This window comes from Agelaius tricolor, unplaced genomic scaffold, assembly GCF_023055355.1.
Source record: "Agelaius tricolor isolate 1412-34295 unplaced genomic scaffold, bAgeTri1.0.p SCAF_5, whole genome shotgun sequence".
In the NCBI taxonomy this organism is placed as follows: domain Eukaryota; kingdom Metazoa; phylum Chordata; class Aves; order Passeriformes; family Icteridae; genus Agelaius; species Agelaius tricolor.
In genome coordinates, this window is record NW_027269265.1 from 16,894,715 (window position 1) to 16,909,824 (window position 15,110).

General features: G+C 37.9%; 1 protein-coding gene across 11 annotated transcripts in view; it reads right to left on the reverse strand.

Moving 5' to 3' along the window:
- Positions 1-15,110, reverse strand: part of DGLUCY (D-glutamate cyclase) — a 48,670-nt gene that overhangs the window by 26,033 nt on the left and 7,527 nt on the right. For 2 of the 11 annotated variants that reach the window (XM_071426626.1, XM_071426615.1), the window contains exon 2: positions 2,787-2,862. The exons of 1 other annotated variant lie outside the window; for it this stretch is intronic. The gene's annotated coding sequence lies outside the window, so the exon portion shown is untranslated. Of the gene's footprint in view, positions 1-2,786; positions 2,863-3,772; positions 3,913-5,736; positions 5,819-6,185; positions 6,257-8,445; positions 8,579-15,110 lie in introns of those variants that run through there. 8 more of the 11 variants (XM_071426619.1, XM_071426616.1, XM_071426617.1 and 5 more) reach the window with 8 other exon arrangements.

The following is a 15,110-nucleotide window of genomic DNA, read 5'->3' on the forward strand; positions in this document are numbered from 1 at the left end:
TCATTTCACATGTATTATGGTTTTCAAATATTAATTATGCAGAATTAATACTCCTGTGGCTATTCTTCCACTGGGAAAGCACACATAGAGATGTTTAAGTCACTTGTCACACAATCTGGTCTAGGTACAGAAATAAGTTTCCTAATTACAATCAATAACTGCCTCTTTTTTATTCTTTTGAAGATTTAAAATGTCATTTTTCTGTAACCCAGACAAAGTTTCCAAAGAGTTTTTCTCTCAACCTGAAATACTAATACCTAAAAAGGATTTATTACATCACTATTAGGAAAAAGTAAGAGTTAAGTCTGGCTAAAATAATAACTTGGCTGCATATGATATTAACCTTGGTTACTTTCAAGTAAAGAAACTGAACTATCCTCCAGTTAATTCAATTACCAACTTCTAAGTTTTTCTTTAAATCAGAACAAGCCATTCTTGATGTCATTCAAAAGAAATAATAAATATGAGAGAAGCTGTGCTGCTCTTTTTAAAAGTTGTTGCTAAATTAATATATAATGAGATGTTACATCCTTCTAGCAAAAGTTAACTTTTCTGTTAAAGGTCCTCAGTTTTTTGTTCTGTAACTATGATAATACAAAGTTTCACTCTCACGACTGGAGAGTGGAGTGGAATAGTGTGAAAATTTAAACCTCTGAGCAATCGTTCTGTATTTAACTTGAAGAGTAGTGATATGTTTTGACTGAAATGATACTTTTATCCTAGTCTGTCCAAAATGTTTCCCAGAGTTTGCAGAGCTCTGAAATGTTAAGTTGGGTGCACTGAAATTTAAAGTAAACTTTGTCTCTATTCTTAATTCTGAAATCTTTATATAACATTGTCAGCCAAAAGAAAACAGTCTTTTTTCTGAACTCCAACTTACTACTTTCTAGATCTTGTTTGCTGCTTTTACATTATCACTCTGTATGCTGTACAAAAATAGTCTTCATTACAAAATCATGAACAATTCCAAACACACACTTTAAAGATAACAAGAAGTTGGATATGGAGATGTCACTGAGCACTAATTCAGGCCTATAAGTATCAATTTAAGATACCCTATTCTTACTGTAAAGAGAATTTCTAACACATCTGGAATGATTAATGCAAGATATTTCAAACTAAATACAATGATCCTAATAAAACATTCCAGATGTGTTAATTAGATTCTTTCAGATAATTCTTTATTTCTGAGGATCTTTAAAACCATCTAAATTGGGAGGATTGATGGCCTGCTACTGATGAACTACTAGTTTACTTGGACTTGAAAGACAGTCTGAAGTCCAGAAAATTAGTCTGTAACAAAAGCTGTCTTTAGCTAAGTATTTTGTCACAAATGCCCTGTTCCAACGTTGAGAAAGCCTGATTGTCCTCTTATAAAGTGTGTGCCCAGCAGCAGAAATGAAAGTACCTAGGAGATTTTATCAGCAAACATTTAGGCCCCTAAAAGTTTTTAGTTCATTTGACAGCAAGTGGCTAACAAGCAACAGGACTTTGAATATCAGTAGTGCTGAAATGTCAGCTGTAGATACCATACAGAAGCACTTGGGCCTGTTGCTCCTACTTGTGAATAAAGGTATACTATTGATGATGACTGGTTAGAAAGTGAATAATTTAAACATTAACTTTGTATAAGCACAGTGAGACAAGACTCACCTTCCCGGGGCAATTTTATATAGTAACAGGAAAAACTCAATTTGATTAATGTTCTGAGTTATAACTTTAGATCACTGTATTTGCCATACAATATCTGTAATAGATTGTGCTGTTATTTTGTTTATGAATTACTAAATTAATATTGGATAGACAATAAAACCAGTGAGATGCTCACAGTAAAACCCAACTTTTGCTATATGACTTGCCCACAAACAGTTGGAAATGCAGTATGCTATTTCTCTAAGCTAGAGAAATAGTCAGGTTTAAATTCCCCAACTATCTCTAGAACTTCCTGAAAAATCCTTGGAGCTGTCATGACCATGGCATGTTTGGAATGACTGGGGAAAAGTATGGAGGTTATTAGGATCTTAAAGCATCTTTTCTGTTTTTTTCTTTTAGGATGCCTAATAAAATGCACAGACTGACTTCATAGGGGCCTCATGCCCCACTCTAAGTAAACAGTGTGAGACAGTGGTTAATCAGTTAGCAGGATCTGTGCCTTGGCAGAGGTTTCTTAATTCCTTTACTCTGTTCTGAGACAGTTTCAGATAATGATAGTATCAGTTACCTCATGGGGGTATGTTGGATCATGACACAAGATAACATGCAGGGTGTTAAAAAGGCCTTAAGAGAAGAGGCTGACAAAGCTAATAAGATGGCTGTTGTGCCTGAAGGTATCCGATGTGGTGTCCCCCCAAAGAGCTCCTAAGATCTGGCTTTCCAGTCTGTTCTCTTTAATGGAATGAACATTTAAAGCAGACCAGATAGAATCCTGTGTAAACAGTGTTTTAAAGTCAAGTCATTGACTGGCTGCATAATGACAAATTTCATACTTAGAGCACCCAGTCTGAAAAAAGACCTTGTTCTAAGTCATGCTGCTCACATCAGACTTCCTGACTTTCAACACCAACTATCAATATAGTAAAGCTTCACAGCACTGAAGCATCAAGTTTGTTCTTGAGGAGCATTTTCTTAAATATCTGCTTCCACATTAGAAGCACAATAAACACTTTTCTTTTTAGAGTTTTCATGAAGGTTCAATGTATTTCGTGTGTAGCTTGAGTTTTACATACTGAATTAAATGGCTAAGTATTAAAATACATTGCTGTCTGAGACATTAAGATGGCACTTACCCACTACTGATTTGTGGGCACTACCATATCCTGAGCTGCACTTCCAGATCTTGACAAGGATGATGAAACTTCAAAGCTGGAAAAAGATGAAAATTATGTAGGGAGCTGTGTGATCAGGCAGTGAGGACAGTTTAGCTTATGCCAGATCAGTAGTTCAGAATAATGAATCAATTTGTAAGGAACAATATTGTATTGAAATGACATTATATTATAAATCTTTATAATATAAAGATTCAAGAAAATAAGAAAATATAAATATTCAAGAAAAAAAACTCTCTTTGTATCACAGTGGCAGTCAGGAAGTACAGTTTGGTGAAAGTTCTAAACAGATCTTGGGTCTGGCTTTAATAAGTAACATAAAATTGTTAGTTGACATCTTCATTCAGTAAATACTTGTGCAGCACCACTTCAGTGGAATTAAGCAGTTACCACTATCTGATTAATTTGGCCCAGATGATTTTCAAAATATCTCATTACCAAGACAATAACAATTTCCAAGAAAGCCATATTTGGAGGGTGAGTATTTATTCATTAGAAATTGTGCTCCCTGGTTGCCATATGAAGGTCCAAGTCATTAACCTCTAAGTCATTTCTACATGCTGTTCTCAGAGCACTAGTTGAATACAGGTGACTGCAATGCTGGGCTGATCTTTGCTGAGATGACTGGAATGGGACTGGTTCTAAGCCTCATATTTGGTACTGATTGTAAAGAATATGCTCTACTTCCCCAAAAATCCACAACTCATGCAAGGAAAAAAGCATGTTGAGAGGAAGACATGAAGCAAGAAAAATGTAGTTCCAGACAAGATTTAAAAAAAGAGATTGCCCTGCATTTTAGATTACTTGCATGATGGACAGAGTAGCCTCTTTGCATCTTCCAGGCTATTCCTCATTTTCTTCCACTTTTTCTACAGTATGCCTTTATCTCTGCATCTTTTCCTCCCTGAGCTCAGACCCCCATCTCCATAACTCCAAGCTGGGCTGACCTTTGTAGCACTTGCTTCCTTGGTTTGTCTGACTGCATCCTCTGGCAATATGGGAATTTTAATGCCTTCTCTCCTCTCACTGGCTCTTTTTAATTCATATAGTTGATGTTTCTCTCAGTTGTACCTTAACATCTCAATTTTTAATCTTAAACGAGTTTTTTCTGTTCCTAGTGTGAGACAAAATAGTCTAACATTAGAACTCATAATACACATAAATAAATAAATAAATTCACAAATGTTTTCCCAGACTTAGATTTAAGATTTAGACTCCTCTGACCCCACCTATAGTCATAGGTGAATATATATCTATATCTATATATCCCTTTTAATATTACAGACAGGCTTGGCTTAAGCATAGTTTTTCTATTTAATTCGTAATTTTTCTATTTAATTCTTAATTTCTGACAGTGGAACCACGAACTGCCTTACAAAGTTATATATCTTACAAGCTACAGTTTATTAAGTGTTTTTGCAATCTGCAAAACAAAAGCTCTTTATGGAAAAAGAAGGAAGGCCAGTACGTGAAACATTTTCTATTATCTTAGAGCTTTCAAAATGAAAAAGTGAATCTGTAAATTTTGCAGATATTTAAATACGAACATAGATTCTTTACAGGCCCACATTGTAAATTATTCATCATCCAAGAAAATGGAAAAATGTCATTTAAGTGTCAGAGAGATTACAATTTGAGATGCAGTGGGTGGGTCCATACTGGTGTGCTAAACTACACCAGATAAAAATGAATCAAGAAATTATGTAATAACACAAAGGATTAAAACATTCTTCAGAAGTGCCAGTGTGACTGCTTTGCCTTCACACATATCAAGTGAATTAATGAAATAGAAGTAAAAAAATAGCATTTCTGGGGTTTTAAAATGGAACACATGAGAATTCACAGCCTATAAAAAGTATGGGTGGTAAGGGTAATAAACAGATTTGAACACTGCAAAGTAGTTAACACCAATTTCTGGTGTTATGAATTACAGGTCTGTTTCTCCAGTGGCACTGATAGACTAGTAAGAATATGGTTTGATGCAGCATAATCTAGAGACTTGCTTGCAAGGAGCCCAAAGACTCTTACGAAATATAACCTTGCATTGCTCATATCACTTTTGTCCTATTTTCAGTTTAAAGTTTGATAATAAGAATGGGTGGTGGCATGTACGGGATCATGGGCCAAAAAAGTGCAAGGGTCAGTACTTAAAACTGCTGGGCAGGGTTTTTAGATATTGTCATGCAGATACCTTACCCAGAGCTACTGCAGCAGAGGAACCTGAAACATGAGCCAGCCCATGGGCTGCCTTTACCAATACATAATGGAAAGTAATCTAAACTAATTATAATCTAACAAACACTTTGTGTACTTTGCCTTGCCCTAGTATGAATATGGTTACAGAGGATTGTTAACGTAAACACGCTTTAAATGACCTGCTGTTTAATCATCAAGCTGATTTGAAATTCTGCCAGCAGACTTCTGTGAAAAGCACAAGCTTCTCTGGAAATTTAGTTAATTTGATTTTCCAACAGGATCTCTCAGTTACACTTGTGATCTTTTATTTGAAGAATCAATTAATGATCCTTTTTCTTCCCATCTGCTATGAATCATTTCAAAGCAGAGAAGATCTTTGTGTATCATTCCAAAAGGGGAGTGTGTTGTGTATTTTCAGACAGCAGCTCATCCAGCAAATTATTATTTAACTTTACATTTGAAATATAGGGCATTTGTGTTTGAAGTTTATGCACCTCTAAATGAGGGCTGCAAATCGAAATTTAAATTAGCTTCCATTAGTGTTCTGTCTGCTGCTTAAAGCAGCCAGCCTATACTTGAGACCCTGCAGATTATGTCAGGACGAGAAATTGATAGGATCAATATGTCTTTGATGCAATCTTGTTTATTTGCAAAAAAGGTACACAACATCTAGTTTCTCTCAGTATATTAAGAACAAATAACAGAAAGCAATTACCAGTTTCAAAGCAGCCATTTCAGACAGCACTGTATGCTGCTGCAACCACTGCATTGGTATAACTTTACACTCAGCTTCTGCTCTGGAACAAAACAAATTGTTTCTGAGGTGAGAAATATGGGCAGAGACTAGAGAATAGTTCACATTGGGCCCTGCCCTTGCATGGGCACAACCTATGCAAGATCCCAGTTGTTCAGGCTTTTTTATCCTGCAAAGGATGAGCCCTCATGACTTCACACACCCTTCCAACCCCTTGAGTCATACCCTAATACCCACTTTCCTGCTTCATCACCTTACAAATACATACAACCAACAAGTTTTAGAACAGCCACCTCACTTACATGCACCTTTGGCAAGATGCAGCATACACCTAAGAGGAGACTAAGAAATTCATCACGATTTAAAGCTGCTACATTCACGCCTTGGACTTTGCTGGCAGGAATACTCACCAGGAGCAAGAGGCTGCAAATGATCCACTGAAGGTTGTTTTCATATTAGATGACAAGAGTTGCTTATTCAACTTCAAGAAATTGAAAAAAACATAAGGGTATGAGGATAGTATTTAAATACTGTTTCTCAATCTATGCTGAGCTACAGATTTTAAGAGTTGCTCCACAATTTTCTGGGCTAGGTCCAGATACTATTTCTCTATCTTGGCCTCTTCTGGCACCAAGACAGCGCAAGAGTGCAGGGGGACCTTGCTGCAGACCACCAGTGCCAGCCTCCCCTAAGCCCCTGTGGCAGCACTGGGCAGCTAACACTGCACACAGCAAAGGTGATGGGCATTGGCTGGACAAAAACTCCTAAAGCGAGGGAATTTTTTCTTTCCAGTCTTACCCAGAAGGAGAGAAAATGGAGTCCATAGGACAAAGTACAATTACTTGTACTGCTTTGTTGGCAAGGCAGCAGCCACGGGTACTTGTTTTGATAAGAACATATGTCACCACCTAGGTTACACCCAGTCACATCATGCACGGTTACAGGGCTGATGGGGTGCTCATTCCTACCAAGGAATTCCATCCGAAGGCAAGCAGGTAAGTGATGTTCTGCTACCTACACATCATAAAAATAGAACCATGCTCCCAAAAAACGTGCCATGCTCTTGCTGTCAGGTCTTTCAGGCTACCTCCAGGATTATGCCATTCCTTTTTTGTTCACATGTCTGCCAGCAGATGCTGTCACTGTACCCACCACTGCTCACCAAGCAATTCTCCTCAGCGATGGTCAGTAAAATTATTCCAGCCCGTGTGTTTACACAAAGTTAGTGTCCTTGAGATGTGGGTGTCTCAGCAGGCTGTGTGTGGGGAACTTCCAGTGAATTGTACCTCTCCAAACTACCAAGAACAAATATCTCCATCTCCACACATACCCGTGAGGAATAGATATTAACTTTCATTGTTCCACTGCTTCCTTCAACTCCTAGACCAAGAAGTACTGGGAACAGCTCAAAGGAGAGAGCATAATTTCCCTGACAAACCTCCAGGCTTAAGTAGTGCTATATGGATGATCAGATGAATCTGTGGCAGGATCTCCAAGAATATCTCACTGCAACTTTCAGGAGTAAGTATAGGTAAATTGCTGTTAGCAACTGTACTATGTGATAGTAAATGGTCTGCATTTGGACTCTATTTTGTCTTGGAGCATCCACACTGTCCCCCCATAATAAATGCTAATTTGCATCAAGGATAACTGGACAGCTCTGTTCTACAGCATCCATTCTAACTCGAAGGATTCCAAGTTACAGACAAATTATAGCTGCATTACTATGCTTTCATTAATGCTTACTTGGCAACTGTGGTATTATGCGGTGACTACAGTTGTCATGATGATCTGGAAACTGCCCTCAGTGGTCTGTTTGGTGCAGCCAGGCACCTGCAGACACATTTGTCCTCGATCTGCAAGAGCTCAGGGAGTGTTTGACCAACACTTAGTACAGCAGGACGATGAGAAGGAATAGCAACAAGCAGTGCTATCAGTAATTAGACATATACTCTAAGGCTGACAATACCACAGTCCTTTTGGAGAAGAGAGTGCTGCTTTGTCACTAGTGAAGATGCCCAAGCTCTGAAAACCACAGATGTTACATACTTATTTGGTAGACTGCATCACAGAATCCATAAATAATCAATGATAATCGCCACCATCCCCAAACTTGTGAACAAGAATGTGTAGAATGAATGAGTTATAATCCTGAACAGTCAAAGGTCCTTGTGGTGGGCTCAAATGAAGGTCTCGACATCATTCCTAACTCTTCTTCCCCTGCTTATACAGAGAAAGTATGAAACTCTACAGCATGTGAACCTTTTAGGATCTCAGCTGTACGGTAATGTGACTGATGGAAGACCTGGATGATGCGGCAGCTCAACCAAGCTACACTGACCTGATTGTCCAGTCATCCACAGGAACCAGGAATGAATTAATTTTATAGGCAAGTGGCAACCATGATGACCATGAGAAGAGACCTCCTGCAAGTGGTGTGTTGGTGCTGCAGAGTGTCAACAGTTCCCCTCACCATTTCTGAACTCAAAACAGTCATTCAAGAACAGTATATGATGTAATGACACTGGGCAACTGTCCTCATCCACCACAGTAACCCTTGACAAAGCAGAGAGTGTTATGCCATAGCTAGAGGCTGCCATAGTGCCTACTGCATAGGAGAAAGGTGGGCTTGAAGTGAAGCATTGTTCTGAAAAGAAAATTCCCAATTACCTTTCTTTTAAGGGCCTGAAAGGATACAGGCCCTTATTGAACTCCTGGGCAGCCTGATTGCACAGCATGTGGGTGTTCCTGATGCAGTCACTCTGTCATGGCACCCTTGGGGCATCACCACTGGTGGCAGCAGCACCATCCATGGCTGTGCAGAAAGTGCAAGGGAGTGTGACAGCTACAGCGACAAATGCAACAGGGGAGCAGCTCAGGAGCTCTGCTCTGCTGTTGGTCCCAGCACAGGCCACGTGAAGAATTTCACATCTAAGTTCCTGCTGACAGATTAGATCAGGTATCGGTTGACTAAACGCTCTCACTCTGTCGCTATTCAGTGCCTTACGCAATTATGTACGATACACCACTGTGTCCAGTGCAGTTACAGCAGGCAGACTGAACATCTCAAACCACTGTGTTCATGAGCAGTATCAGCAAAGAGCTCGATGTTGAAAAATGAAGCTACATTTCTAGCTCATAGACTTAATCCTGAACTTTTGCTGCTTTTCCCTATGGTCCATGAATAGAATAAGATCTGTACATGTATCACCCTCAAACCTTTTCTCACCATTATTTTTTTTTTAAAAGCAGTTTGGTGTTAAAAGACATGACTCATAATGCTGCAGCATCAGTTAGTTGGCTTGAAAAGGATGCTGATGTCATAATTTTGATTTTCATTACCAAAGAATATGAAAGGGCTGAAAATGTTTTACACTTCTATCACCTCATTTTATATTTTAAAGATATAAATAAGCTATAATTGGTGTGCTATATGGTGTGTATATATATATATATATATATATTTAGTGTACTCTAATTCAGAAATTGAGCCTATATTTTGTACAGAAGCAGCACAAAAGTTTAAGCTTTTACTATAATTATTTTTTTTAGAGTTTTGTTCCCAGATATAGTAGCTGTAAATATGCCTAAAACCTTACCACAGAGCTTACAGTTTAAGGACTCAAACCTCTAGTACTTCAATGAATATAAGTAAAAGAGATAAGCAGATAATTAGTCCCACTGAGCTCATGGACAGATGAAGTGCTTAAACATTTGCTGTATTGTACTTCAGCTGCATACATGTTTGCATACAAGCCATATCCTATATGCAGAGCTACATAGAGAAAGACATGACAGAAAAGTAAGCATAAAGACAGAAAAATATATAAGCAATACACTCGCTTTTTATAAACACGTATATGAAACAAGCTAACAACCTTGATATAAGAACCTGGTTATAACTAGTACTGATGAACCATACAGTTCAGAAATAAGGTTTAGCTCTGTTTTTGTCTGCAACCATTAGCAACCATTGATCCTTTTTCCTGGTTTCTCTATACATGCCAGATAGGAAATTGTAATAACATACCTCAAAATTCCATATCCCAATTTGGAATTTGATAGGACAAAGGGTTGTATCTTTAAACTGAAAGAGGGTAGGGTTGGGTTAGATATTGAAAAGAAATACTTTCCTGAGAGAGTGGTGAAGCACTGACCCAGGCAGCCCATCTCTGGAAGTGCTCAAGGCCAGTTTGAAAGGGGCTTTGAGAAAGCCCTTTGGTCTAGTGGAAGGTGTCCCTTCCCTCCCCATGGAAGAGAGATTGGAACTATATGACTTTCCAGGTCCCTTCCAACCCAAACCATTTTCTGATATTCCTATTTAGGAGGCTCTTTTAAAGAGTCCTTTTTTGTTCTTGGACTTTTTTTTACATATCTTATTATAAATCCTAAGTATGGGGAGTGTGCTAAGTTTTGGTTTATTTTATTTTCAAATGAGAAAAGACCCTTGGCTTGTTTGAGCATTAGTTTTTGATCTGGCTGAATTTTCCCCCTCCTCTGAAATGGATTTTCAATTGACATTACATCATAGAGACTGAATAGTTTCATGGTACAGTTAATATATACATAAAGTCCAAATAATTCAAAATATTATTAAAACAATATTCTTCAGAAGATAGAATTACAGCTACATCTAGCCCAGTATCCTGACTTTGATAGGGATCAGTAATGCACAGCCTAAAGAAGAGCTCAAAAGCAGAGAAAACATTCACGAAACCTAACTGGTTTATCCTTCCAGTGTTTCATGACCTCTGGTTCAGAAACTTTGGAGCTAAGGGACATTTTTATGTTTATAGAAGTTAATGTAAGATCTGATATCCAAGTGGACTTTACCCATACAACTGCAGCTTGCAGCATTTCATATGGATTTCACCAGCTACCTTCTAAATTACTTTACTTGGAAAACTAGATGCAACTGCTAAGAATTATGCATGGACTGTTTCATTAGGATTCCATTTTCAAAGCCAATATATTTAAAAGTAACAAAACTGTCTTTGTATTAGAATGCAATCTACAAACACAGACATTCCTTTGATCCTTATTCCATAAATATATTTCCTCTTGAGACAAGCATCTTGCACGAGTCTTCCAGCAATTTTCAGCAGTATCTCCTCTCAAAGAAGGGTCAGACTACATGGTATATGCAGAGGCAAAAGACAAGACAAATTAATAGCACTCAGCAGCTTGCATTAATGTGCTCCAAGTCTAAATGTACAATTAAAATAAAGCATTCACATTTGAAAAGCAACTCTAAAAAGCTGTGGGGTTTGTCTCCAAAAGATTAGTCAAATGTGTGTGATTTTGATCGTGGGGGAAGGGAGCAATGAGTTTAGTTCAAACCTAGACCTATTTAGGTAGCTTCTCGTTTAATATAGTTAGTATAAAGACACATTTTTGGGACCACCTGGAATTTTGAAGATGGAGTATATATAGGAACATCATTTCTGGAGAGAAAAAAATAAACCTACAGAATGGATAGCTGTTCAGCTACTTGGAAATATAACCAAACCAAAATCATATAGAGCAAGGTGTATTTTGTCATATATTGCTGTATCCTAACTACCAGGAAGTATTTTTAATAATATGCAAAGATAGAAGAACTGATTTGAATTTTATTCCTGATTTGAATACAGGACCAAGGCGTTTCTCATTACAGATTGAAATGAGAAGATTTTAATCAGTCAAAAGGAAGATGAACAGGCATCAGTTACTAGAAACTGCTGTGATTTCCAGTCACACTGATGGAGCACTAAGGAGACTGGTATTAAAAAAAAATAGTTACTACAACTAAAACATTTGAAGAGATGATGGTACCTAATGACTTTCAAACTCCATCCTCTACTGACAGATTTCCCTAATGGAAATTTCTTTCCTATTCTCATAATACTTGTCTTTATAAATTAGCTGAGTTTGACATAGAAAGCTTGCTATACAAGGCTGATTTTGAATCTATTAAGCACTTCAAACTGCAGATGTATGAGAGATACAATCATTGTGTCCATGGGAAAATTGTCAGATGTAATGCAAGCTCACTGACGCATTCAATTATAAGACTGGAATGAAGTGAGACTTTCTTGCTAGACATCAGAGATACCAGAAGTTTACCAGAAGGCACATAAAAGAATTTGAAACCATATATAAAAATAAACAAATCAGTGTCCTTTGCATCAAACAACAAACATGGTTCTCTCCCCACCCCTCCCCCATTCAGTGGAAAGTTTAAAAAGCAAGCATTCTGAGTAGATCCAGCTTCAGTTTGGATATATTACACAGTATTTTCCACTCCTTTTGAAGGAGGAAAATATTGTGATCTCCACTTGGTTTCAAAATCTAGGCAAAAAAAAAAGTATATATATGTTTATAAAAACTATAGATGCATTATATATAAGTATATATATTCATTCCATGGTTGATTACATAAAGCAAACGGTTCCAAATTAAAAACTTATTTCAAGACTGAATAATTTAACAGAATAAAAGTCCAAAATGCATAAACTATAATTCAAAGAATAGAATGATCAGTATGTGACTTTTCCACAGTTACTAAGTGTACAAATTAAAATATGTGAAATAAAGTGCATTAAGTGGGCATTGTTTAGGATATAAACGATGTAAATGAAAAATAGCTAAGAATATTAACAGAAATGCATCTAACTTCAGTGACCTTGTGATCTGGAGCTCTGCAGAAGTCAACCATCTCAAATGCTTTTCTTAAAAATAAACAGGAATAGAGAAGATATTACACTTATAGATTGCTGATTTTGTATCTGATAGACACATACTTCTGATGGACAACCAATTTTTGACCTTTATAGTATTTATCAGCTTCAGAGAAAAAGTCATTTTACCAGTTTACAGTTGTCTCCTAAAGGCTTTCATCATAGCACATTAAAAAGAAATTTTGGGGGGGAGCTGTTAATTGTGAGTCTGCATCTTGCTGAGCATGAAGGCCGTATCTTCCCCAGCTATAGTAAGGGCTCTTCAGTATTATTGCATGGTGATGTAATCTCTCACCTGCACTGAACACTTGTCCTGTTGGTAAAGCTGTATATTTTCAATTAGAGATTGAAACTTTTGCTGAAAATAGCCTCGATACCATCTATAAAATAACATTTAGAATCAATTCATTAGATCTTTTTGTAATAAATCAGAATACATTCATGGCTTCTTTGAAACAACTTATGAATATTGGGGGTAATTTGATGGCTGGAATATTTTATTGCATTAATATGTTGAGTTAATAGGTAGATGTAAGACAAGCAAATAATCAGGAAAGACATGGGACAAGTTTCTCCACAATAAATAGATGAGGATTAGTGATGATTATTCTACAAACAAGGGATGGTATGATTATTAAAATGGATAGGCAGACTTTCTTTAAATGTTTTGGTTTTATGGTTATTCTAGAAAAGGCTGTGGTTTAATAAGAGTAAATGACTTCTATATTAGTCACATTTTAGAATTCCAACAGGAATAAAGTTTACAAAACCAAACAGAACAACCAAATCCATAAGGCCAAAACAGATTAAACTGTAGCCCAAAGCTTCAACTCTCTAAGAGGATGCACTGTGAAGCTTCAACATAGAGGGGTAAAAGCAACAATAGGAAGAGACAAGTGATGATGTGAGAGACACTTAACGTCACCTTCAGCTGTGACAACAACATCCTTAAGTCTGTAATTAAAGGCAAATGGATGTCGCAGAGGCAGGGAGTGGGGGGAAGGGTGCTCTCCTGGGGTGTGTGGGTGGTGTGAAGGCATTTACCTCTGCAGACAAAGAGAGGCGCTGGAAAGATCAGGCAACTGCTGTCTTAGAGGAGGCATGATTACTTTTACATGGCATATCTGAACTCCGAAAGGGTACATAAAAGGCTAAAGAAAACACGGGTATGGTCTGCCTTGAGACACAAGATTACATAAGGGATTAACACTTGCTGTTTGTCAAAGCACTGAGGCTCTGATGATTTCCTCAGAAATCCTCTCCATCTCCTCCTTAAATATCCATCAAAGGATAGTTCAGGGACTGCAGTGGGTTCCTGTCCAAACTCAAATGATTTATAGTTCTGTTGTTTTGGTACTTGTTATCCAAAAGTAATTATTTTATCTTATGCATAAACTAAACCAGTACTTCCACTAATCACAGTTTTCTAAAGAAAAATACTGTCACACAGTGGAACAGTTTAATCAACTTGTTATCTAAAGAAGCAGGAAAATAATGGCAAGCATCTCACAACTCACTACTGCCAAAACCAAATTCTTGGGTGGGAAGACATTAGGCCAAGATATAAGGCAACACCACATTATAGAAACATGTTTCTGTGCTGGTGTGAGAGACTGGATGCAATGCTGGCTCAAAACCTTTCGTGTGTGTGGAAGAGGCAGAACAGGCGTTTCCCTGCTGAGGCAGCACCCTGCTCCATGCACCCCCTGGGCCTTTATCCCAGCCCTGCAGCAGCCACCAATCCCCAACACATCAGAGGCAATGCTCCACACCTGCCCCTGGAGCTCCCAGCCCAGCTCCTGAGTGGCCAAATGACCAAAGTCCCACCTGGGGAAAGGGCCCAGCAAGGCCAAGGGGTATTTAAGGCCAAACACGAGACAAGAATTTCTTGACCTTCCTCCTCTTGGAATTTCTATTACTTGAATGCTGCTGGAACTCAGGAGTTGGTAGCTATATTTGTTATTTTCAGTATCTTTTCTCTCTTTCTTCTGATTCCTTCTTGTTAGAATTCTGAGTAACTTAAAATGGAATGGGCTTTGAGTTTGCTAAATTGAATGGGTGAAACTAATACTTTAACAAGTGGTTTATGTTGACTGAATGCTGCTACAAACTTTTTGTCAAAGTTATTTGATTTTCTAGAGTTGGCAGTAAAGTTTTCTTTGTTGATCTCTTGAGAATATCTTGTCAATATTTCTCCCATGAATCTAATTCAAAGTGCATGAACAATTGTAAGCCCTGTTAAAAGTCTCACCAAGTGAGTTGTTTGGGGCCTTACAACTGGTTTTGGCTGGGGTAGAGTCAATTTTCTTCACAGTGGCTGGTATGGGGCTGTGTTCTGGATTTGACTGAACACAGTGATGGCAATAGAGATGGTTTTGTTATTGCTGAGTAGGGCTTGAATAAAGCAAAGGCCTTTTTCACTCTTCCTACTGCCACGCTGCAAAGGAAATTAGAAGTGCATGGGAGGCTGGGGGCAGACACAGCCAGGGACAAATGACCCAAACTGACCAAAGGGATATTCCAGACCTTATGGCATCATGTTCAGTATATAAAGTGGGTGAAAGAAGGAGGAAGGCAGGACACATTTGGCATGACAGATTTCATCTTCCTAAGGCA